Here is a 24,281-nt window from a genome sequence, read left to right on the forward strand (position 1 = left end):
AAAGAGAAAATGCAGGCATTGAATGATCGCACCAATCGACAGTTAAAAGAGCAATACAGGAAGCAAAAGATCATTTCAATAAAGAGTTAGAGATATTGAAAAAAAAAACAAACAGAAATCCTTGAAATGAAGGAAACAATAAACCAATTAACTCCATAAAAGCATAACCAATAGGATAGAATACCTGGAAGATAGAATCTCAGATATTGAAGAAAAAATTTAACCTTGAAAACAAAATTGAACAAACAGAGAAGATGGTAAGAAATCATGAACAGAATCTCGAAGAACTATGGGATATCATAAAAAGGCCAAATTTGAGAATTATTGGGATTGATGAAGGCTTAGAGAAACAAACCAAAGGAATGAACAATCTATTCAATGAAATAGTATCAGAAAATTTCTCAAATCTGAAGAATGAAATGGAAAATCAAGTTCAAGAGGCTTATAGGACTCCAAATACACAAAATTACAACAGACCCACACCAAGGCACAGTATAATGAAAATACCTAACATACAAAATAAGACAGAATTTTAAAGCTGTGAGAGAAAAGAACCAAATTACATTCAGGGGAAACCAATACGGATATCAGCAGATTTTTCAATCAGACCCTAAAAGCTAGAAGGGCCTGGAACAACATTTTCAAGCTCTGAAAGAAAATGATGCCAACCAAAATCTTATAACCCAGCAAAAACTTACCTTCAAATTTGATGATGAAATAAAATCATTCCATGATAACAAAAGCTAAAAGAATTTACAAAAAGAAAGCCAGCATTACAGAACATTCTCAGCAAAATATTCCATGAGGAAGAGATAAAAAACAAGAAGCAAATCAGGAAAGGGAGGAATTATCCTAAAGGAACTGTCAAATAAAGGAGGAACCAAGTGTGTCAAAAAATAATAAATATAATAAAATTTAAAAATAGGAACCAAATGACCGGGAATACAAATCATATCTCATAATAACCCTGAATGTTAATGCCTGAATTCATCAATCAAAAGACATAGACTGGCAAGTGGATTAAAAGAAAGATCCAACAATATGTTCTGCAAGAGACTACCTCATAGAAAGAATACCCATAGACTAAAGGTTGAAAGGATGGGGAAAAACCTACCATGCACAGGACTCAGCAAAAAAGCTGGAGTATCATCCTCATTTCAGATAATGTGGACTTTCAAGCCAAAGTTAGTCAGAAGGGATAAGAAGGACATTTCATACTGCTTAAGGGAAGCATAAATTCAGCAAGATATAAACAATCATAAACATCTATGCCCCAACAGTGGCTCATCCATGTATGTCAAACAAATCCTCTCAATTTCAGAAACCAAATAGACCTAACACAATAATACTAGGTGATTTTAACACCCTCTCTCACACTGGACAGATCTTACAAAACAAAAATGGAACAAGAAACCATAGATCTCAATAACACAATCAATAATTTAGACTTAACAGACATTTATAGAATATACCATCCAACCAAGAGTGAATACACTTTCTTCCTCAGCAGCACATGGATCCTTCTCTAAAATAGACCATATATTATGCCACAAAGCTAATGTTACAAATACAAGAAGATAGAGACACTACCTTGTATTCTATCAGATCATAATGGATTGAAGTTAGAAATAAATGAAAGAGTAAAAAACAGAAACTACTCCAACACCTGGAGATTAAACAATATGCTATTATATGATGAATGGATAACAGAAGATATTAGGAAGGAAATTAAAAATTCTTAGAGGTAATGGAAACAAAGAAACATCATATCAAAATCTCTGGGACACTATGAAAGCAGTACGTAGAGGGAAAATTTATTTCATGGAGTGCATTAATAAAAAGAAGTAAAACTCAACAAATAACGACCTAACACTACAGCTCAAAGCCTAGAAAAAGAAGAACAGACCAACACCAAAGTAGTAGAAGACAGGAAATAGTTAAATTCAGAGCTGAAATCAACAAATTGAACAAAAAAAACACTACAAAAATTGACAAAATAATAGTTGGTTCTTCGAAAAAATAAACAAAATGATAAACCTTTAGCCACACTAACAAAGAGAAGATGAGAGAAAACCCAAATCACTAAAATTCGGAATGACAAGAAATTCCAACGACACGACTGAAATACAAAACAGAATTAGAAGCTATTTTGAAAATCTATACTCAACAAAATAGAGCAAATTTTCGAAGACATCAACAGGTTTTCTAGAGACATATGAATTGCCTAAACTGAACGAGGAGGACATACACAATTTAAATAGACCAAATTTCACGTAATGAAATAAGAAGAAGTCATCAAAAGCCTACCAAACAAGAAAAGTCCAGGACCAGATGGGTTCTCAGCGAGTTCTACAAACCTTTAAAGAAGAGCTCATTCCAATACTTCTCAAAGTATCCATAAAAAAGAAGAGGAGGAACCCTCCCAAACTCATTCTATGAGCCAATATCACCTGATACCTAAACCAGACAGAGACCACATCGAGGAAAAAAAAGTTCACACCAATATCCTTATGAACATCGATGCAAAATTCTCAACAAAATTTTAGCAATCGCATACAAAAAACATATTACAAAGAATAAGTGCACCATGATCAAGTGGGTTCAACCCAGGGATGCAAGGTTGGTTCAACATCTGGGAAATCAATAAATGTCATTCACCATAATCAATAGACTTAAAGTCAAGAATCACATGATTATTTTCAACAGATGCAGAAAAAGCATTTGATAAAAGTACCAGCACCCCTTCATGCCAAACACTAGAAAAAATAGGGATAGTGGGAACATTCCTTAACATTGTAAAGGCCATCTATGCTAAGCCATGGCTAGTAGTCATTCTAAACGGTGAAAAACTGAAAGCATTCCCGCTAAAAATTGGAACAAGGCAGGGATGCCCTCTTTCACCACTTCTTTCAATATCGTCCTTGAAAACTCTAGCCAGAGCAATTAGACAGACCAAAGAAATTAAAGGGATACGAATAGGAAAAGAAGAACTCAAACTATCCCTATTTGCTGATGATATGATTAGTATACTTAGAGGAACCAGGAAATTCCACCAGAAAACTTTTAGAATCTCATAAGTGAATTCAGTAAAGTAGCGGATATAAGATCAATGCACATAAATCTAAGACATTTTATACATAAGCGATGAATCTTCAGAAAGAGAAAATTAGGAAAACTACCCCATTCACAATAGCTTCGAAAAAAATAAAATACTTGGGAATCAATCTCACAAAAGAGGTGAAAGACCTCTACAATGAGAACTACAGAACACTAAAGAAAGAAATTAAAGAAAACCTTAGAAGATGGAAAGATCTCCCATGTTCTTGGATAGGAAGAATTAATATTGTCAAAATGGCCATACTACCAAAAGTGCTATACAGATTCAATGCAATTCCAATTAAAATCCCAATGATGTACCTTACAGAAATAGAGCAAGAAATTATGAAATTCATCTGGAAGAATAAAAAACCCAGAATAGCTAAAGCAATCCTTGGCAGAAAGAGTGAAGCAGGGGTATTGCAATACCAGATCTTCAACTCTACTACAAAGCAATAGTAACAAAAACGGCATGGTATTGGTACCAAAATAGAAAGGTGGATCAATGGTACAGAATAGAGGACAGGACACAAACCCAAATAAATACAATTTTCTCATACTAGACAAAGGGGCCAAAAATATGCAATGGAGAAAAGATAGCCTCTTCAACAAATGGTGCTGGGAGAATTGGAAATCCATATGCAATCAGAATGAAACTAAACCCATATCTCTCACCATGCACGAAACTAAACTCAAAATGGATTAAGGACCTCGGAATCAGACCAGAGACCTTGCATCTTATAGAAGAAAAAGTAGGTCCAGAGCTTCAACATGTCGGCTTAGGACCAGACTTCCTCAACAGGACTCCCATAGCACAAGAAATAAAGCAAGAATCAATACGGGGATAGATTCAAACTAAAAAGCTTTCTCTCAGCAAAGGAAACTATCAGCAATTACAAATAATTAAAATTTTAAAATTCAGTTCCTAAGTCATACTGACCACATTTAAAATGGTTCAACAGCTACATGTGACTAGTGTCTACTGTATTAATACAGCAATATGAAACTTTCCTATCATCACAGAAAGTTCTACTGGACAGCACGTCTATGATGGAAACACTTCTACCTTCCCCAAGGAAACAAATACAGCCCTCTCTTTGCTAGAAGAACCTGATCACAAAACCAAAGTCAGGATGTGTCAACAAGTAATTACGGAATGATGGTACAATTAGGGATGTATGTTTTTTCTACGTGTAAACTGACCCAGGCATCCAGTTTTAACTCAGAGAAGGTGGCTAACCCATCTCAATATCTGAAACTATGAGCAATAGCCTGAAACTACACAAACAGAAATCACTATGATCACTCCTTTCACACTACCATGATTATATCTCAAAGGTTTGAACATTGTTCTTGGCTCCTATACAAAAATATGACCAAATTGAACAAAAAAAAATTTCCCCACCTGATGGGTATCTAAAAGAACAGTTTTATTAGTTTAACAAATCACTGCTGCAGTTGACAAGATGGTGCTTGTCATTTGTCTTCAAGACATGCAAGAACCCAGCAGGAGAATTTATATTCAATCACTATGTCAGGGAAAAAACAACTACTAAATGATTAAAGATGTTCAAATGGGGAATTATATAACTATGCCTTGAGTTTTAAAGCTGCTAAAAGGCAATAATTTTAAATATCCAGTAAAAACAACATCTAAACTCTATAAGGTTCAAATTTCAATGGGACTTGGTGTATGTCAATTATAAACAAAAAGAATTCTTGAAAGCACTTGAAAAAATAAGAGGACATTAATTAGCATTTTATATGCTATCTGGCATCTGGCAAGTAAAGATAAAGATATAATGAAAGCAAAATTTTCTTAACTAAAATAAATCTAGAATAATGTTTTTTCCCACCTGGTTTTACCTATATTCTTCCAGAAAACTTTCACCACTGTAAATAAACAATGTGTCATTTGAGAAGAGATAACTGAGTGTTTTGCTCATCCATTCTTAATTTCACAGTTTTAAAATATGCACTTAGAGGGAAAATAATCATCTCATAAGGGATTTCTAGAAGAATAAATTTTATAAAAATCAGTGATTTCTCATTAACTAGAAACTACTTAGCAGCATTTTCAGCACATTTTAAAGTAGATAATTAGGCACAGTAACATTCATAGCCTATTGTAAAGCAAATTGTCTGCCCTCCAAACTACTAACTGCAGATTGAATCAACTTTGAAAATGCTGAATGCTTCTCCTTAATGAGTATTAAGGAAAATAAACAGAAGATACATATGTGAATATTAGGAAGTAAAACATACCTGACATTAATAAGTAGGCATTAAGACAAATCTCAGGACAATAAAACATAGAATAAGATTGCTTTACATTTTATGAATCAAGGACAATTCTATTTAATCATTCAATTTCTTAATAAATTTTAAATATCTCTTTTAGGTACATATTTAAAAAAAACACCAGGAGCATATTTATAAATGAAAAAAATTCAATAGAAGTGAGGAAGTCCTTAGACTTTCTAGGTCATAATTTTACACCAAAGACAAAGATGAGGTTTGAGGTCAAATAGCAAATGAATACTACAAAGGTACTTCACTTAGTTTTAAGGAAAGGCCAAAACATAAATATTTCACATTTTAAGCATTATGTTCATATTCTCCACTGCGACAGAATCGTGAAGAGAATGGCCAAGGCTGGCGGAAGAGAGAATGGTGAACACCACTAAGAGGCACTGAGCTGAGTGCATGGTTCAGTCTCTTAGTCCCTCACCTTACATGTGGATTACAGTAATATTCCATTTTCCTAAAAGATTATGACGATAGGATAGAAGGAGAAAGAGAAGGAAAAGGAGAAGAAGGAGAAAATACTTTAATACTTGTAAAGCATCTTTTACTCCTAAGAATATTAAAACCCAGCACTTGTGGTACACATAAATACTCAAAATGACCCAGATCCTCTGAAAAACTCACATTATTTTAATGTTCTATACTGATGCTACATGAAGAAAGAAATGCTAATTCTTTATAACTTGAAGAATTTCAAATAGCTTAAGTCACACTCCACCTCTATTTAACAGGAACATTATTATTAGTATAACTGAATAATATTTAGAAAAGATCATTACCAATTGGCTAACCATGCCACCAAGAAAAAGAACTTAAGATATTACATGATTGCCTTCCTTTTGATAAACAATTTGAATTTAAGTCTCTCAGCTTGTTTAGCAAACACCTGAAATTCATGGTTCTTAAGATTTTACCTAGACAGAAAAATTAATTTCAAAAAACTACTTGGCATTCATGAAATGATACATAGGAAATAAACAGGAAAAGTAACTTTAGTCATAATTACATCATAATAACATATGGCATATTAATTTAATTCCAGTATGTCAATCTATGATATACTACTTTATTTCAAGCATCTAAAAAATGTTTCTAATAATGATCTGCAAAGTTAAATCTCAGGAGACAAATGATAGATTTCTCCAATACATTCATAATACAGATGTATTATCAGCTGGTGAATAACTATACTTTTTCTGACAACTAACATTTTCTTGTTACCATATTCTGGTGGCAGAATGACTTTTTGTGTTTTTTAAGTTTTGCTCTTTTAAGATCTGCTACCACATTTGAAAAATTCTTTTGGGATAAATTAAACAACATAAACTGCCTAGTTACTGGTATGCATCTTTGCTCAAATGTAGAAGTTAGAAACACATCTGAAACACATGGTCTAGAAGGATAGGGAAAAATACTAATAAAAACTAAGGATATCTACTTTATAGGATCACCTGGTACCAGCATGCTAGATGCTTTCTATTATATCACTTCATTATCCTTACAAGAACTCTTTGAGGGAGGATTACTAGTAACCATATTTTATAGTTTAAAAAAAATGCACACTAAAGTTAAATAATTTGTCATTACTCAGCTAGTAAATTATTGTTTTGTACATCTAATAGTTTATTCAGATCACTGCCTTAGTTTGCATTGATGGTCCAGAATACAGTTAACATAGTAGGCCCAAGACTGCTAAACTCAGAAAAGACTGCTCAGAAAGGGAAGATAGTGGGGAATGATATGACCAAATTATATTACCGTGTGTGTGTGTGTATGAATATGTAACAATGAATCCCACTACTATGAATAATAATAATGAACCAATAAAAAATAAGGAAAAAAAAAGATTATTTGTAAAAGTAACCTTTGGCTGATATGTGAGAACTTAGATTTGGAGAGGATTCCCAGTAGGCTCTCATAAGAGCAGTTCACTATGCATGCACTGTTTACAATGTAGTTTATGCTAAAATCCTGGTTTCCTTCTGGGAGTTTGGAATTTTGGTAAGTGCTAGGCAGAGCATATCTACATGAACAGTCACCAATAAAAACTTTGAGAAATAAAAAACTTTGAACCTTTAGTAAGCTTCTTTGGTAGACAACATTTTACATGTACTGTCACAAGAAGTTGCTGGGGACATTAAGTGCATCTGGGTGACTCCAATAGGCTCTTACAACCTGGCATCTTGTTTCCTCCAGATTGTATCCCAGGTACCTTTTCATTTTGCTGATTATGCTTTGTCTCCTTTTGCTGTAATAAACCATATACATGACTATACTATTCTCTGAGTCATGTGAGTTCCCTAGTGAATCATAAAACCTGGCAGTGGTCTTGTAAACTCAATGCACTGAGCTCATATATGAACATTTACTATGTAAGGACTTTGAGGACACACAGAAGAAAGGAAGAAGGGGAAAGAGCACCTTATATTTGTATAAAGCTTTACAGTTTAAAAACAAGATGCTACAAGGACGTGGTACAGTGGGTCCCGGAATTAGGTGTATTCACAGGACACTAATTTAAAAAAAGGTAAACTGTAAATGAATTGAAGAGGGATCAATAGAATAGAGGGGTGGGGTCAGGAGTGCTGGGGACTGAACTGGAGCAGTTATGTTCCGTGTGTTGGGGATTGTGTCTGGTGTATCCTGGTTATTATATACCTAACAAAGAATTTTAAAAAATCTACTATATTATTTTCTTTAATTTACAAAAACATAACCCTATAAAGTTCAGTTCTCTAAGCTGCATTCTTTGCATGTAAATAAATGAAGTATTCTATTTTTAATAAAAGTCCACTTAACCTAAGCTTTCACATACCCAGAAATAATTCTGACAAAGATTTTCTTTCAGTAATGTAATATTGGTTAAATTATGAATATTGGAAAGTTCCCAAAAAACTTGCCTTTATCAAGCAGACACCAGATGCAAACAAAAAATTTCGAGTCTAAATAACAATTCCCAAGCACCTCCTATTGAGGTATTTCTTCAATTTCAGGATTTCAAAACCCTGGGCTGGGAAGCAAAGGCTATTTTAAACCATCTACAATGCTGTAGATATGGTTTTACCTTTTTAAAAGTACATTCTTCTTCAGAAGTCCCTAGTGCAATTACTGGTTAAATTAATCCTTCAGAATATGTGAGAATTCCAGTTCACACCACAGTGGTTTTACCTTATCGGCCTGACGCATATAGCAGTAGAGAATTCCTCTCATACATTTTATAGCTGAGGCTCCAACTCATGGGTCCTTCCCTTGTCATCATCAATGGCGCCTGGGTAAGAGAGATAACGCATGAAACAAATTGGAAATGCATTGAAAAGGAAGCAGAGCTTTTGATAATTATGTATTACTATCTGGCTAATCCTGTGTTCTGGTGACGTCTACTAATTCTGTCACAGTGAAACTCCATTTTCCCAGCAGATGTAGAAATGCTGCAATTAAAAAATAAAAAATCCTGTGACGAAACTTGTGCAGATTTTTCCTTCTTTTAAGGAAGCAGCCCAATTCCTTTTAAAAATGGCATATAATATTTTCTACCATAATTTGGCTGAAATTTTAAAGGATATTTCCTGTACTGGAAAAAGTTCACCAACAGATTTATAAAATTCACTGTTACAGAATAGAGGCAATTTTTAATACTCATATCCTTGAGGTTACATAATGGCCACTAGAATATAAAGAAGCACAAGTTACAACAGGCACAAGACTTCTTTGCTTTACCATGTGCTAAATAATGCCAAGGTGGACACTTTAGTCACAGTAAAGGAAGTCCCGAACTAACTACACATCCAGTGTGACACATGATATATTCCAGCGTAAAGTTTATATTCTCAGGTCTTAATTTTAAATCAATTGACCATATCTTACTATCTTTTGGTTTTAAAATAAAGAATAGTTAAAGTCTAACTATTAGACTAGGTCCTAAACTTCTCTGTGTATAAGCTGCTTTTTATTATAGATCATGACTTTTGGGGCTGGAGTTGTAGCTCAGTGGTAGAGCGCTTGCCTAGCTCAGGTGAGGCACTGGTTTGATCCTCAGTACACATAAAAAATAAATAAAAACAGATAATGACTTGTATAGAATGGATACTTCTAAAACATGGATGAGAATTACTCACTACTAAACAATAAAAAACAACTTACTGTTTCATTTTTATCTTAATTAAAATATCTGGTGATCATTCTCACCTGATAAAAAGTATTAAAATTACCGCCTTGAAATGTACATTATAATTAACTCCTACTCTGGTAGATTTCATATACTACTACTGGAAAGAATGACTATCATTTTAACATAGTAGGGTGAATGTAGGGAAAAAAAATCATCACTGCACATCATTTCTTCTATTTATTATGCACGGCAACCGCAGTAAAACGAGCATGAATTTGTTCTGTATTCTATTTCTCCCCTACTATCAGAAATAAGTGTTTTAATAAAAGCAAATTCTACATATTAAGGTGCCCAATAAGTAAGAGCTTTCATTTTCTATCAGATGATAAAGCCTTTGGGTAAAAAGGTTATACCCAACTTTAGTCCCATTTGTATTCCATTTTTAAAAGAATATATGACACATGATTGTAGAAAAATTCAAATTTGCAAAAAAATTAAAAGGATGCTACAATGAATAACCTTTTATTCTTCACCTGACTCACAATTTGTTTAGCATCAGCTTGTATTCTATATTCTAACTATAATTGTTTTTCTTCACTATTTGAAAGTAAGCTACAATATCATGACCATTCCCCTTCAGAAGTCTCTCTAAAAAAGCAAGGAACAATTTTGTATATAGCCATAATACCATTATTACTTCCAAGAATTTAAAATCTGATTCTATATTATCCAATATGGAATCTGCCTTAAACTTATGAATTGGGTGCTGGGGAGATAGCTCAGTCGGTAGAGTGCTTGCCTTGCAATCACAAGGCCCTGGGTTACGATCCCCAGCACCCAAAAAAAAATAAAAATAAAAATAAAAAAATAAAATAAAAAAAAAAAACTTATGAATTACCTCCAAATGTACATAAGTGTTTTTAAAAAATATCTGATAGTCAGTAGCATGTATTGCATTTGATGGTCATGTTCTTTCAATACAGCCATGCTCATACTAATCTAGAGCACTTGTTCGTCTTAGTTGTCAACTTGACTGGATTGAGAGATACCCAGAAAATTGGTAAACACACTTCTGGAAATGTTTGTGAGGGTCGGAGATTACTGGAATGTGGATAAGGGAACTGAGCAACTACTGGTTCCTCCAGCTCTCCAGACTACAGATGGCCATTGTGGGACTATCCAGTCTTTGATCATGTAAGCCAATCTAATAAATTCCCTTTTATAATTATATATACAATCTATTGGTTGAGAACCATAATCAACACATCTCAATTTTTCAAGCATCCAGGGAAGTTGTGTTATAACAATCAACTATCCAGCTTTTGATTATTTATGCATGTGTAGACTCATATTAGACATTTTAGTAAGAAGTCAGCATGGGTGACATCAAGTGGTCTCATTACTGGCTTAACCACTCAGTAAGGTTATAATGACACTTCCTATACCCCTAAGAGCCTTAGTAGCTTTGCATTTTAAACGTAAATTGTACTTATACAGAATGTTAGGAAATATTTTAGTGTTACTACCATTAGCATATACAAGTGAGCCAAAGAAAACTAACTCATACTCTCTTTTTCTTTTAAAAATTCAATGTATCAATGATTTATGACAGAGCAACCATGTTCACATAGAAGCTACAATTTTCACAAATACATAGGTCACTTTTAGAACACTAATATTCAGAAATTTAATAACCTTAATAATGGGTTAAAATGTACTACTGACTATGTCCTCCACACTTGGTGCTTTCTATGTACAATAAAATAAAGTACGGGGAAATTCTGTATTGTGAAAATGACACATTTTTACTTTATAAAACATCATCAACCAGATTTAACAACTGACCTCTTAATGAAGTGTAGTGAGAAAAACAATAAAACCTGGAAAAGATAAGAAAAAAGGAGTCCTGATCCTGGGTGCTATCATGACTAATTGTGTCATTAAAACAATCTACTAACTATTCTGGGATCTGGTCCCCATTAATTCCTTTCTATCGCTGAAACAAAATCACATAATGAAAATGGTAGGTAATCATTCTGCCAAAGACTAATGTAGATTGAGAAACTTAATTAAAAAATTTGATCATAAAATGTTAGAACTGGTCTGGTATAAACCCTTATAAAATGAAAAGGGTTTAGAGGTCTAAAAGGGGACATGATCAGTCATGGGCCAAAGCCAATCAGCAACAGAGCAGAAAGATAGCAGTCACTCAATTTGTTTTGGTCCCACAAAAACTCTATTAGCTTGTCTTAGAGTTACTAGAAGACACACCAGCCTCACCTGTATGCTAGAGCCAAAGCCCAGGCACCAGCAGCACAGTACAGACTGTCCTGGATCTTGGCCTTCTGATCACCACCACAAGTTTTGGTTGGAAGAGACCTGTGGTTGGACTTTGATATGACAGCAATGTTGACTTGACTACAAAGGAAGATAAGGCAAAAGATGAATCATATAGTCAGCCCATATTCCTTGGGTTAAATGTCTTAATCCTTTTTGGTTTCCTCATACTATTTCTGAAGATTTTGTTGCTAGAAAATCTAGTTATAGTATCAAACTTTTGAAGATATTGAAACTACTTCATGGCCCTCTAGTCTAAGTGGCAATTTATACTATATGAAGGGGTCCTTATAGTTTGAGGAAAGGACTCAGCCAATAGAACTTAAAAAGCCTTTAGCCACATCCTGGTTAATATCAACACATAATATGAGTCTTATTAAGGACAGGCACAGAAAAAAACAAACAACCAAAAACTAAACATAATACTTTTTTAAAAATCAGTTCAAATGTATAATAAAAGTATCATGCATTTGCTAAATCACAAAGCCAATTTGACTGCTTTGAGTAAATTATCAATAATTTAAGAAATCTGAGGAAATACAGAATTCTGTATTTCACTGATGACTAATGTGAATGACTACTAATATAATAAGTAAAGTTACTGCTTATATTGTATCGGTTAGAGATAACGTTCAACTTTCAAAGCTGAATCCCATATTTAAATAGCATGAAGATAGCAGCAAGTAAATAACTGTTTCTGAACATTTTACTTAAATAAAATAAATCTGAAATTAATGTTTTATAAGAAATCTTTTATAAGAGTTCTAAATAGGAAGAAAAAAACACTAAAATTATATTTCTTAAGAACAATTTTACTCCTAACTATAAATGTATGAATAATGCTTTTTCCAAAACACATTAATATAATCTAAATTGACACATGATGACTACTTTCAAAGATAGTTTTTTTCAAATACCTAAAATACGATAGTCTTTAAACTGGGCTCAGTGGCACACACCTGTAATCCCAGCAGCTCGGGAGGCAGAGACAGGAGTATCAAGAGTTAAAAGCCAGTCTCAGCAAAAAGTAAGGCGCTAAGCAAATCAGTGAGCACCTTGTCTCTAAAATACAAATATGGCTGAGGATGTGGCTCAGTGGTTGAGTGCCCTGAGTGTCAAGCCCTGGTACCCAAAAATAAATGAATAAACAAACAAATAAACAGATAATAAAATAGAATAAAATATGCTAGTCTTTCATAGAACTTAAGAATGAAAATTCCTTTTTCTAAAACTAAACATATTATAAAAAATTTTTTCAGAATACTAGTGTATTTAGTATTTTTCACAAAGTAAATGATTGGTCCTCATACTCTAAGTAAATAATTTGTTTCCTTTTAAAATGTAATTAGTTCTCTTTAGTCAGGTAATGCAACAAATATAACGAAAAAGGCAAAATAAGAATGCATGCCATTTTTACCAAAAGTTTAAGTGGAAGTAAAGTTCACATGAGGTTGAAATAGAAGAAAAAAATTCACATCTCTGGAGCAGACAAACCAAATTTATATTATTTGCCATATATAGTAACCTGAGATTACCTCTTATATCTCAGTGAGTTAGAAATGGATACAAAGAATTCACTATTACCTGGATACTGTATATAGGTAAGTAAGCGAGTTAATGCTTATAAGAAATATTAATGTATTCATCAAGAAACACCCTCAATTTTACAAATCTGGTAATACTTGTAAGATTAAAAATAGAGAAGATATTGATGACAGTTGTAAACTTATTCAAGGGTCAGATACAATCTGTTGGATTCCTTTATAGTCCTGTACAGATGTTGCAAATAGAATACATTGCTACCTAAGGACTGAAGTGACCCAACATCCAAATGGTAGAACACCATCATTCATATAATAAACAAAATCTAACTAAGGCACAGTGAATACTCATCACAGCTACCATGTTTCCCTCAGATTTTGCTTACCAATTCTGTAATAATGATCCAATTTATCCCACAGAGTTTCATTATCAGGTCTTGGAAGATTAATGCTTTTTAGAGGTTCATAAACTGAGCCTAAAAGAAAAATGAAAACTCATCATATTCAGTCATTTTCCCTCAGATAAACAAAAGTTATAAACAAATCTTCGAAGAAATACTACTTAACAACACAATTTTCATTTTTATTTGTGAACTACCATTCACACTATTGGTAAAACTTTTGGTAAGAGAAGGAGAGAAAAGCAAGCGTCCTAAATGTCACAGGATACTCTCACCCTCACTGATCCAACTATCTGATGCGTATACTGGTCCTAACAACTCAGATATCACAAATATTCATGCAGTAGCCACCAGTTCAATAATTTCTCATTATTGAGAAATACATGCCCTTAAATTCAAACCTGATTCCTTATGCTAATGAGTCACCAGGGAATTTTCTGTCAAATGATCATACTCCAAGAACCTCAAGGAAAAAAAAGATAATGCTCACATGTTCCAAAGTCATGCACTCCATAATTTCATACTGAAATTCTTAAGCCTCCACTTTCTCCTATGTAGATAATAGTCTTACCTTATTATCTGGATTTTAAGCAGAGATCATTTTACTTCTCAGCCATGAAAACTACTCTAAGTCATTAGCCGAGCATGCTGCTCAAAAGCTACAGAACACACAATAATCATGATAATTTCTACAAAATGGGTACAGAAAATTGTTCACTTGACTAGTACACTTTCTCAACTACTGACTGAAAGAAAGACATCTGAACCTTCAACCATCAGACTAAGTACTGTCTATTCTTGATAAAAGCACTCACAAATCATCAACATCTCAAGATCACAAAGAAACCACCTTGGGATTCAGGTAATGCATACCATACAGTCTGATAACACAGCAGAAAACTAATTCTACAATTTACTAAGATTCTGATGTTAAAGAAAATTAAACCACTTATATTCATAAAATTGTTATGTCTCGTATGCTAGTTTTTAAGGCAGATTATTGGGAATTCCCTTAATTTTAGGCAAACAGGCCACATAATGAAGTGAGAAAGGAAAGAACCCACACATGCAGGTAACAATCCCATTATCTTCTGTTGAAAAGAGATGATTTATAGATAAAAACAAGGAGGAGGAAATAACCTTCTCTGAGTGAAGACATTTTCTAAAGGCACCAACCAGAATGGCTCCATAGTAAAGAATGGAGAGATCTAACATAGACAGAAAATCAACAGGATTCCTCGCCTCTCCCACAGAAATCAAGGGCCCAGATATGTTGCCTTCTTGTATCCAGTCAGCTCCAGGCAGGTATGAGTGTATGAGCAGCCTAGAAGTTAGGAAGGAATAATAAAGCCACTGCTAGCTAGTAAAGTATTAAGCTCTGGGAGACACACACACCAGTGAACTCATCCACTAAGGAAAAAAAGTAATATCAGGTACAAATATTCACAAATTACAAATTATATGTGTACAAAAACATTAAAGGGGACACTTTTGCAGGGGAGAAGGATTGTGAGTGAGGTAACATTTTTGTTTTTATTTAAATCTCTATTAGCAGACCTAGTATTTTACCTTACACATGAAAAATAAAGTTATCCAATTGAATATATACTTTCATTACAGTTAGGTAAATAATATGGATTACGGAAAATACATGTTATTATGAAATCAAATATTCCAAATTAAATCAATCTGCATTACCACAGTAGGTGAACTGATTTTGAATGATAGTTTTAATTTTATATCATGATTTTAGGTTAAAAAAATTTGTTACTAGTGCTATTACATCTAAGATTAAATGGATTAAAATATGTTTAAACTGATAAATTTATTTTTAGATTCTCAGCAAATGAAAACATAATACTGAATAGAAGTCTCAAGGTCAGTATTGGTTTCTGAGTGTATCTTTCAGAAATACTTCCAAAAATAAACTAGAGAAATTCATCCCATTTGATATTCACAAAGAAGGTGAATGTAATGTAAGTCTCTTAAATATAGTGAGAAACAGTGAAGAGGTAACTATGATAGGAAGAGTAACTATGATAGGAAGAGGGAGCAACAGTTGTACATGACAGCACCATCTCTTGACAGCATATATGTTATGGCAAGAGCTTCCCCTCATACTCCCACTGTAGACAATGACCTCTTCTAGGCAAGGTGGGTAGTCCAGTATGCTGGACAGTACTGTATTATTATTGGGCAGTCACTGGGAAGACAATGAAATAAGAAATTAGCTTTGAAGGAGTGTGAACGTGTATTAAGCCAGTCTGTGAGTACTTTTCAATCTCTTCCCCCACCATTCATACACACCCTTTATTGAATAAAGTCTCATTTAGAAGACAAATATCTAAGCTGAGGAGATGGTCAAGAGTTTCCTAAGGTTTCAACAAGCACTATCTGAACCTTGCTCTAAGTATAGGAAATCACCAAATCTTTTTTTAAGAAAGATGACCAGCAGCTCTCCAGAGAAAGAATGAAGATTCAACAGTCCTGTACAACAGTGGGAAGCTATGATGATGAAAGTCAGGAAGAAGCACAGATGAATGGTCAGGGGAAGGACAGTGTGATGTCATGACCCCCCCCCCTTTTTTTTTTAATAACTTCTTAACTGTAGGGTGTGAGGGAAGTCAGAAAACCAATATTGTCTGGTGCTTTCTAGTCAGTTTAGATGGATTAAGAAGTTCTAGGCAACACTAGGCAAGAAAACTGCTACTCCCTTGCTTCCGAGTCTGGAGTCATCATGCTGAACTTGTAGAGGGGCAGTACATGACAAATGTACTTGGCCCAAGAAGTGCAATGACTGAACATCTTGAATAGAACACAACCCTATTTTCCACTTAACCAAATATAGTTCCCAAATAAGAACTCAAGATGGAGGGCTCTAACATCCTAATGTCAGAAAGAGTAACAAGGATTTGTTCAGTAGAACTATGATTCTGTCATCTAATTTTTCTAAAAAAAAAAAAAAATTACCAATGGATTTGGTTTTTTTTACAGGCAGCATACAAAAGAAAGAGAATTCTACTTCTCAAGAAAATACTTATTTAGTAAGAGAAAAGAGGGTTGGAGATATAACTCACGGTCCTGGTTCAATCCCCAGTACTGAAAAAAAGCAAGGGGAAAAGGGGGGTAGAAAAGGAAATGGGGATGTACAAAGTAGAGCAGAAAGTATAAAAGTTAAATTATCTGATTTACTAAAAATCAAGATTATCTTTATATCTTCCTAATATTCAAAGAAAGCCCACGCTGAGTTAAGAATAGCTTAGTTAAATAAATGTTAACATTTTAGTGATCACCACGGTACTACTTCTCCAGTAACTACATGAAATTAAGCAAAGATGTTCCATCCAACTTATGGTGAACACTATCAAAAAAATCTGATGTCAAATAAGTAATTAATGGTAACAATTTTATATAAGCATTCAACATCTAAGAAGCTTCAGTAGAAATAAAATGTGAATAAGAAAGCAAAGAATTACCAACAAATTAAGAAGATGAAAAAAACTCCAGGTACTTCTAATAATGGTCAAGGTTTAAAATGAAATAATATTGTATATGTACATTTTTCATTTCTATTCTTTTTCTAGTTTATGTCTATATCCAAACATAACAAAGTAAAACAAAATTTATTAGTTAACAAGTCTGTAAAATGAATTTAACATCCCAATCTGATTTTTTTACCTGTTAATTTCCTTGTTTAGAAAAATAACCTGGAGGCTGCGGTTGTGGCTCAGTGGTAGAGCACTTGTCTAGAATGTGTGAGGCACTAGGTTTAATTCTCAGCACCGCATATAAATAAATGAATAAAATAAAGGTCCATCAACAACTAAAAAATAAAGAAAAAAAGAAAAATATAACCTGTAAAATATTCATTCACAACACATTATTATCAAGGATACACAAGAGAGAAATAGAAAAAAAAAAAAAACAGGCAAAAGTTGAAGAAAAATATCACAGTTTTATTTTGAAGTAGGGAAGAGCTATTACTAACAAGCAGATTAAAGAAGTTCTTTCCTAAGACATTTCCATGAGCCCCAAAGTATATTAAGAAAGAGTATAAACCTTAAAAAAAGTATAAACTTTGTGAACTTGTACTATGAAACACGAAGAAGGTTGCTAAGAGTTATGAAGTAGCTCTTTAGAAGAACAATTGCACTGGTAATTCAGATAGTAAAAAAGAATAATAAGATTTTTCAATAAGAAATTTTCTAAGAGATGAAAAACTATTGAGCAAAGCACTATGACAGTGATAGTCGTCATTTTGGCATCATATTTTCCATTATATGATTCAAAGCTCTTTAACACATTAAAAAAATGTTTATTCATCAAGAGTTTATGATCCTTGGGGTAGCTTTATTGCTTCTCCATATATAGTAATAAGATAAATACTATTTTATTTATTCATCCAATTAATATATAAAGTATTCATAAGATTCTGGATCATATATTTGGCAGGATACCAAGGTTTACAGTTTAAGTGTAAAGGCAAGCTAAAGTTTTGAGTAAAAATAACAGAAGGTAGAAGAGTTGTGGAGTATTTTAAAATACAAATGACAAGAAAATTCAGTCCCATGTGGACCTCAAAGAACAGGGGACATCTGCCTTTCAACTCTGAAATGTCAGCAATTTCAAATAATAATTATCATATACAGAAAAATGAAATATAGAAAAGGCATAAAATTACAAACATGTACACAGATACAATCATACTTAATACTCATAGTAGTAAAATGGGAAAATGACCATATTTTAAATTTTTGAAGGGATATACATGAAAGGGTCTAGGTGAATAAAGGACGTATCACTAACAACTTTTTTTACAAACTGAATCAAGTGTGAACTTTCACAAAATTGAAAATTTTATTATAAATCTGAATCCTTATGAGTATTATATATTCTCATTTTTCTTCCTCAAGTGAAATTATTTCAGATTTAAAAAAAAAAAGGACAATGTTCTATCACTCTAAACAATCATTGTTAACATTCTGGTGCATTCCTCTAAGGCATTTCTGGGTGCAATAATTAGAAACAAAATTTACCACACATAGAATCATAACATATGCCGTTTTGTCATGGACAATAATCTTTTTGTTGTTACATCACCACTAGCCCTTTCATGTCCTCATTCCAAGGTAACCATACTTTTCCCAATGTCTATATAATCATAATCAAACACGTGAATAAATGAGGGGACTATGTTGTTGCCAGTCTTATAAAAATGGGATCATGATATAGGGTCATCCTTATATTTTCCAACTCTCATTTAACAATACATGAGAATAACTTCAAGGCAATGGTTCTTCCTACAGTTGCTTTGTATTCCATGGTGTAAACAGAAAAACAAACTATTCCCTCATCAGTGGGAATGTAATTTGTTTCCTGTTCTTGCCATCATAAAACAATACTGCTTTTACACAGGTATAGCCAATGATATGCTGGAGTCACTAGTACAAACTGGAGAGAGCACAATTATTAAATTTCTAGGAATTTGGGGAGATGGCTGTCAACACAGTCATTACTTAAAATTAAATTTTATAAACTTCCAATTAATAAACATGAAAAATAAAAGTAATGAAGACTCAAATCTCACCACTTCCTATTTACTGTTTTACTTTCATCCCTATTCTTAGTTTATTTCACCTTGATGTCTATACATTGAAAATACCATATATAAGCACATTACAACATATCTTTTCCCCAATTTGTATTCAGTGATGTCAGACAGAATTGAGTATTTGTGAGAAAAATCACAAGTTCAAAAAAACCTAAATATTTATTATCTGGCCCTGTATACAGATATTGTCTACCTCTGGTCTAAGTTTCCATAAGCAGTATTAAATTAAGTAAGTTTAATTTTTACAAAATATGGCAAAAGCCTTTTCAAATGACTAAAAAAATGCATAATCCATTTCTTTAAAAATTTATCCAGGGGATGAGGGCAGGTCATGTAACTTCAGTGGTGGAAAATGTACTTAGCATGAACAAGGGCCCGAGTTCAATATCCAGGGCCAAAAGAAAAGTTCTACTTAACTTGTTTCTTTCATGCTATCAGTGAGTTTGAGAATCCTTACAAACTGGACATCACGATTTGCTCTTCTGTGAATTGTCTACATCCTTTGTCATTTGCTGCTATTGATTATTGTCTTTTCGCTATAAATTTCTAAGAACTCTTTATATAATGTATGTTTAGTGTTTATTCAATATGTCCCATTACAAACACTTTACTTAAGCTTTCTAAGGAAACTAATGTAAATAGTCAAATACATATATCTTTTCTCACTTAGTTCTAATTTTCCTGTTTCAAATGTTTTTGACAATCCCTGGCTATTACAGTTATCTCAGTTCCTGCTGTTGTTTTTTTGTGTAAAAAATAAAATTTACACTTAGGTATTTCGTTTATTGAAAATTTGTTTTCTAACTGCTTTTAAAACAAGTAATGTATTCCATAATTTTTAAGAAGTTCATGGTTATAAAGGTTATAAAATATTTTCCAGGTTATAAAATATTGGACCATTTTATGCTAAGTCATAAGCAAAATACATCCCGAGTTTATGGGATTCAAAAAGACCATTGAAAGAATAAAACTTAATTCCTGAAAGTCACAATAAAAATCTCAAGTAACTCTAATAATGTAGCATTTAGCCACTTATGTTTCTCAGAAATAGAAAAATTGTAGGCAGGATTTCAAACTTATTATAGACATATGATATTTACAAATAGCTTTAAATCAGAGCTTTATATACAGTTGTATTAATATCTGCAAAAATTCTGATGCAGTGATTTTAAAAAACACTTTATATATTACTCAATATTGGATATTGACACTTGAAATTAAAATACCCACAATATACTTTCACATTTATTGGGTCTTGGGTGCTAGCAGAAAAATACACAAACTTTTTGAATGGAGAATCTTAGCTTAAGGAAAGAATCAACCAGAATCTCCTAGTTGTGTTTTATTATGATTATCTAACTTTAAGGACAGAATACGCTGAAATTCACCAATTCTAATGACTCCAACTTAAGACTCTTCTGCATTAACTTACAGGAGTACATCCACTGTAGAGGATTAAATAGTTCCATAATTCATCATGGAATTATATGATCCTTGTACTCACATATTGAATATAGGATGGTAAAAAGGAAAGGAAGAGTCTAGACAAAGTAGGCATGGGTATAGACAAGAGTAGGCATGAAAAACTAAAAGAGAGCAAGCTTGACATATAAATATAAAAATACAGCATATATGCAAATCACACTTTAGCTTATCAATAAATTATTAAAATGCTAATTTTTGAGCTACTAAGATAGCAAGGGTTCACAAAGAACAATAATTAATATTGTCCTATGTATCTATATATTAAGTATTTTCAACAACTTTGAATTTAAATTATTTCACTAACTTCAGAGAATTCCATTTTAAAATTTCCCTTAATTCTTCCACTGATATAACTAGAAGAATGTTGCTACAGAAGGAACAAATTACTCAAATACATCTTCAAATTTGTACCCCTAATGCCAGCACATATGACATTCACAAGGAATATTATTAAATTGGGTGAATTACATGATTATGGAGAGGCCTTCTTGAATTCCCACTATCATCTGTATCTAACAACATTTAGTAAATAGCTTGATGACAGCTCTTGTCACAAAAAGTTTGATTTTCACTATTTGTTTAGTGTGTTCTCTGCATATTACACTGGAAGCGGATCAATAATAGGGATATTCAGCTACACAGTAGATGACGATAAGTGTTTTGTAAGAAGAAGGAAAGGAGAGAAGCTAACAAAAATGTATTTCAGGAACTTGTTACCCAGTTTATAAATTTATTCTCAGAAGTTACCCTTCTGTTCTTTGCTCAAATTTACTGAAGTCCCCATCTCCTCAGCAAGATTTTCCAGGATTAGAGAAGTTGGAAAACTCATCTTATTCACTTTACAATGAATACATGTTAACTTTTAGAGTTAAATGATTTGAATAAACTATAGATGACTTTAGAAACAAAGTTTAAACTCATTTTCTTTTCTGTTTAATTCCATCAATAGAGGAATAAATTATGACATTTTTGTCAATGAAGTACCTTGAAATGGTTAAGGGAATGCAATAGATATAGCTGCAATATTCACAAAAGAGTTTTAAAAAACTGTGAAAATGTATAAAGTTATAGAATAAGATACATACAGCTTGGTCCTATGTGTTGCAACACTAAGCAATAATAACTCAATGTATAATGTTTGCAAATGTACAGATAATTAAGTACTTCAAAAGCCTAGAAGGATATATAACAAATTGTTAAAAATGATTACCACTAGGGAGAGGAGTGGGATTTTACTGCATATATTTTGGTTTAAGTATTATGTAAGAAGATATTTATTGTTACTTGAATAATTTTTAGAAATAGTAAATCTGAATGCCTAACCACTATGCATAATTATACACATGATCCCATGAGGTTGTTACCAAACTGAGGCACACAGAAGTTAAAAAACGGCAGTCTAAATTTGAACACAGGGCTCTCTAAAGAGAACTGTTGGAGTATTCTTTTCCTTACATTATACAGCCTCCAAAAAATGCTTTACTGAGAAGAAATAAGTCTTTAATTCTTGCTTTCATTTTCTGCCTTAAACAATACACTGCTCCAAAATATGTATATATGTATATACTTATATACATACTTCTACTTAATGACTCCTATCTATTATTAGAGTTAATTTGAGCCCTCAAGATTTTAATTGCATGTTCTCTATGGAAGAGAGTAAGCTGGGTAAGAAACATTAAAGTATGAACTGGCAAATATGAATTACACTTTTATAAAAAGGAAGTAAAATTGCCTATTCAACTTATCCCAATAAGATGTGAAAAGGCCATTCCACCATTCCCATTTTATTTTAATAAAAAGGTATTAAGTTCTTCCAGTGACCTTTAGAGAAAGAGCATGGTCCATAAAATCTATTTAAGGATATAAATCCGGTTGATGTTTCACATGTTGACCTTATGAATACCAATCACTCAATTAGTTATTTCATTTTCTCCTCTTATTTATAGTCCAGTAGAATACCTTTCTATAATATATTATAATTTTGTATGATTTCTGTGAGGTCAAAGTCACATTCCACAATTCAAATCTTCCAGAAAGTTTTTAGAACTTCTTTGAGAAAAAAAGATTGCATTCAGAAATAGAAAAAGTTATTTAATGTTCTCAACCATGACTGTTTTATTCACGGTATTAACCCTGGTGCCAATAGGGGCTGTCACACAGTGAGTGCTTAACAAATATTTATTGAACAAATAAAACCACCATCCTCTAAAGTCTGAACATTGCCAAAAGTTCCTTAGAATCAGCTGCAATGAATAAGTTGATTAGGCAAGGCAGATGAAGTAGACTCTCATCAATAATGTAAACTGTGAACATAAAGTAATTCAACTTATTCTCTTCTATTCAATTCGTTTATCCTATTCTGTTCTTCTATTGCTTATAAAAAGGGATATGAGTGAAATCACAAAAGATGATTAAAAATGATTTGAACAATGGCAGTATCATCCAAACATACACATGTAGCCTTATAAGTGGATTGCTTTATAAAGAATAATACTAATCTGCACATACAAGATTTTGCAAGAGAATTAAAGGTTATTATTTCATACTTATACTATAGGTGAATAATTTAAATTCCAAACTTTTAAATTCAAATGATAGTCTTAGTTCACTATTAAATGAATTACATGGAAAAGAAAAGAACTTTACTATAAAGCACACTCAATCTTATAAGAACTATGTAATTTATTATGTCTTTTGTTATTATAGTGATAAAACTGTGATGAAGGCATTTTGCTGTGTCCTATTTTATTCAACAGAAATAACACTTTCAAGTCATTGGCACTTTGAAAAAATGGACTGGAACCATTTACATTTATCATGTACACTTTGATGATGCCTATTCTATATTCTTGTCTTGGCAAAATTCAACAGTGCATTAAATATGAATGGTATTATTACTAATTAAAAATTGTCCTGATATCATATTGTAGAGTAATATGATTAGAGGAAGTCTTAAATTTTAAATTTTTTTAAAATCACTATAAGCTATGAATTAGCAAAATAGTTTAGGTTCACTTGCACTAGTATAAATTGACTATAAATTAAAATGTTTATAACTGGAAAGTAGAAATACATCTGAAAGACAGTATAAAAGTTTATAGGTTTGTTAACCAAGTTTCTATTGCTATATCAAATCCTGAGATAATCAATCAATTTAAAAGGAGGAAAGGTTTATTTTGGCTTGCAGTTTCAGAGTATTCAATCAATAGTCACTTGACCCTATTGCTTTGGGCCTGTGCTGGTACAGGACATAATGGAGGAAGCACATAGCTAAGGAGTCCTGTTAACCTTCTGATGGACAGGAAGCAAAGACTAAGGAAGATACCAGTGTCCTAATATCCTCTTCAATGGCACTCTTCCACTAACACAACTTCCTTCCACTAGGTTCCACC

At 32.7% G+C, this 24,281-nt stretch overlaps 1 protein-coding gene across 2 annotated transcripts in view; it reads right to left on the reverse strand.

The window, feature by feature from the left end:
- Positions 1-17,487, reverse strand: part of Phkb (phosphorylase kinase regulatory subunit beta) — a 200,897-nt gene extending 183,410 nt beyond the window's left edge. For both annotated transcript variants that reach the window (XM_047528277.1, XM_047528279.1), the window contains exons 1-4: positions 17,469-17,487; positions 13,776-13,865; positions 11,792-11,929; positions 8,572-8,671 (exon numbers count right to left, since the gene is read on the reverse strand). The gene's annotated coding sequence lies outside the window, so the exon portion shown is untranslated. The remainder of the gene's footprint in view (positions 1-8,571; positions 8,672-11,791; positions 11,930-13,775; positions 13,866-17,468) is intronic.
- Between the last annotated feature and the right edge of the window lie 6,794 nt (positions 17,488-24,281).

This window comes from Sciurus carolinensis, chromosome 16, assembly GCF_902686445.1.
Source record: "Sciurus carolinensis chromosome 16, mSciCar1.2, whole genome shotgun sequence".
Lineage (NCBI taxonomy): Eukaryota > Metazoa > Chordata > Mammalia > Rodentia > Sciuridae > Sciurus > Sciurus carolinensis.